The 3,615-nt window shown below is 43.9% G+C and overlaps 1 pseudogene; it reads right to left on the reverse strand.

Annotated features, from left to right (window-relative positions):
* Window positions 1-954: 954 nt before the first annotated feature.
* Window positions 955-1,511, reverse strand: LOC142457067 (transmembrane protein 126A pseudogene; annotated as a pseudogene).
* Window positions 1,512-3,615: the final 2,104 nt, after the last annotated feature.

A 3,615-nucleotide genomic window follows, 5' to 3' on the forward strand; every position in this document is an offset into this window, starting at 1 on the left:
CTCCAGAGATGAACAGTCCAATCGTGTGGGCTTAAAGGGACCTCAACTTACAGTGACACAGTCCACAGGCTAGGCATCCCACAGGTAGTGTACCCCTTTAAACTGAGGCACAGAACAACCAAGGTGAGGCTCACCGAGCCATTTATCCCTCTGCCCTTCAGTTAATCCTACTTGTGTTTGTCGGCCAGGCTGGCACAATAAACTATAGCAGGGAGGAAGAGGAAAAAGGAGGAGCTGATGCCAGGGGCTTAAGTGGAGAGCAAATGTTTTGAGAATGATGAGGGCAATGAATGTACAAATATGCTTGATACAATGGGTGTATGTATGGATTGTGATAAGAGTTCAACAAGCCCTCAATAAAATGATTTAAAAAATTCATTTCCCAGGGACCGTCTCAAAAAACCAAACCAAACTCACTGCTATAGATTCAGTTCTGCATCACAGCTACCCTCCAAGACAGAATAGACCTTCCCCGTGGGTTTCCAAGACTGTGTATCTGTATGGGAGTCATCTTTTCCCAAAGGCTGGTGGGTTCAAATGGCTGACCTTACAGTTAGCAGCCGAACAAAGATCTCAGAGAGAAAGCTGAGTTTTACTGATTCCTGCTCAAAGAGCAAACCTGAAGACAAATGACTGCTAACCATCCTCAACTTTAGTGTGTGTGACAAAATACTTCTTTGTGTGTCATCCCACTTGTCCATCAGAGTTTAATCTAAAGCCATGCAGTTACCATCAAGTCCGTTCCAACTCATGGCGACCCTGTAGAACAGGGTGAAACCACCACAGAGGAATTCCAACTCATGGCGACCCTGTAGAACAGGGTGAAACCACCACAGAGGAATTCCAACTCATGGCGACCCTGTAGAACAGGGTGAAACCACCACAGAGGAATTCCAAGTCGGCGTTCTCTTTTAATTTCCATCATTTTCTTTTTGTTAACATGTTTGTTTTAAATCAGGGCGTTTCTAAGCCAGACTCTGGTAACTGAAGGGCTTTTATGAATAGTTTATCTTGTCTCAACTGTAGAGTCTAGCTATGCTGCAAATACATTCTGGAGCAAAATGGAAAACATCATCTTTCTGAAGATAGGCTTAGACATTCTGATCCAGTAGGTTAAGCTATTTGCTTTCTCTGGTAGCAGGGGTGAGTCATACCTGGCTGCTAGGCCCAGATAACCCATTAAAGACCTCCAAGATCAAGACCGACCAATCCATCCCGTGTGGCAGTGCAAGTTTCAGAGCCCAAATGACCTGTACTCAAAGAACAATTTACGAACACTTTGTCAGATGCATCTGCTGTCAAACATGGACTCGCTGCCATTGGTAAGCCAGCGGCTATCAGAGCCGGTGCCTACTTGCAATTAGGCCATAGGAGTTAGCATCAAGTCCAACAGATCTTGATCCATGTTCAAATAGATTCTTTTCTACATCTGGAAGCTGGTTAAGTTTTCTGTGTGTAATACTAAGAGTTAAGGTTCACTGCATGGTATCATCTGGTTCATGATTTTCCATCTTGGAACCTTGAGGGCCGGAGTCCAGTGCTTCTGGTACAGCGGCTCCAGGCCTCCTTATGCGCCGCCTTCTCAGTAGCCAGCGCCTCGCCCTGTTTGTCTCTGCTTTTCCAGGGGCACTCAAGTAAAACTCTACTCAACTAGCCTGGGCACAGCCATCTTTGGTGACCCAAGTCTGTATTCTTTATGGAAGCAAGTGGTCCCATCTTCCCCCCTTGGAGCAGCTGGTTGGTTTGAACTGTGGATCTTTTGGTTGGCAGTCAAGCACTTAACCACGATGCCACCAGGGCTCCGTCCTTTATAGTTGGAAGCGATGAAAAGAAAATGGAGCTATTCACCATGCAAAGACGGGGCAAGGTAAGTGAGTGAGATGCTGGGCACGCAAGTCTTCAACCTTGGAAATGGTAGCCGACTTGCAGATCAAGAGTTTTTGTTTACTGATGTCCCTCTTCTGAAATTCTATATAAACAGTAGCTTTTGAATAACCTCAGGGGTTAGGAGCACTGACCATACCCAGTGGAAAATATACGTTTGACTGCCCTAAAATTTAAATAGCTTACTGTCGCCTGGACGCCTTACAGATAACCTAAACAGCTGATCAATGAAGTGTTAGGTTGTGTTCTTTAGAGAAGCGGACCAGTGACACAGGTGTGCATAAGGAAAGGGGCTCACGATTTGCAGAGGCAAGCAAGTCCAACCCAGTTCCGTTCCAACTTGTAGACCAGATGACAAGCACGGAGGCTCTTCCTGACTTGTGTAGCTGCCAGGGTTGATGAACCAGGAAGCAAGAAGAACACAGGCTGATAGAGGCAACATTAGACGAATCCAAGGCTAGCAGGCAATATGGCAGGTCTATAAGCCACACGCAAGACAAGCCAGCAAGAAGAAATCAGCTCGCTTCTCCACAGTGTCAATGCATCCCCTGATGACATTCCCTTTCCATTTGTAGAAGTCCTATAACCAGATCAAGAAGGTAGCACTCCACCCTCTCCTTCCTATAACTCTTCCACTGCTCACAGAAGATCTCATCATGGAGTTGATTATATTGTTAGATCACATCGTGGGAGAATCCCAGCCCAATCTAACTGACATAAAACTGAGCTATCACACACCCAGTTTGTATATATGTTATGTACTGTAACCACTGAAAATCTGTTTTTTCTTTAAACATTTTATTAGGGGCTCATACAACTCTTACCACAATCTATACATATACATACATCAATTGTATAAAGCACATCTGTACATCTTTGCCCTAATCATTTTCAAAGCATTTGCTCTCCACTTAAGCCCTTTGCATCAAGTCCTCTTTTTTCCCCGCTCCCTCCTCCCTCATGAGTCCTTGATAATGTATAAATGAAAATCTGTTTTTTCAAGACAAGGTAAAAACATCTTCTGCAAAAAGTGCAACTTTTGGTGTCTACTGCGGCATAGCTGTAGTGATGACTTCATAAGTATCCCTTTCTTTTCTGGCAATTGTCCTTACACTGAATTCGTTTATCTTGAAATGCCGGGCAACCACAACTGCAGATGTCAAATGAAGGTACATGACAAGCAACTCAACTTTTTCCTGTCATGCTATGGCCTATCTAGACTGTGTCTTGGGAGCACTCCCACCACTGCCAGTGGCCCTTCCTGTGGGTCCCGGGTGTTACCCAGGGATTACAGTATTACACCCACACCACGAAGCGTACAAAAGTGTGCGAGAGCACTTTCTGTGTGATACACAGTTTCCTGGAGAGACAACCTACTCAGAGATGATTACCATCACACGCTTTTTAAAAAAAATCCAAATATAAGTGAGCCCACACAGTTCAAACAGGTGTTCTTCAAAGGTCAACTGTGCTGCCAACGCTGGGGTAAAGGGGAGGCAAGCGAGTTACTTGGTGTGAAAAGTTTAATGGGTGCCAAAGCATAAGTAATCAAGACATATTCTTGAGTAAAATTTCATGTATTAAATCAAATTTCCTCTTTGATGCCTCCAATGAATCAGCCTAGTAAAAACTTTGTCTTTGATCCAAAACCGAATTATACTTTTGAGCACTTAGAAAACATCTAAGCAATTAGTTATTTTTTTAAAAACTAAGTACCTCTTTTATTATTTA

Source organism: Tenrec ecaudatus, chromosome 9 (genome assembly GCF_050624435.1).
Source record: "Tenrec ecaudatus isolate mTenEca1 chromosome 9, mTenEca1.hap1, whole genome shotgun sequence".
In the NCBI taxonomy this organism is placed as follows: Eukaryota; Metazoa; Chordata; class Mammalia; order Afrosoricida; family Tenrecidae; genus Tenrec; species Tenrec ecaudatus.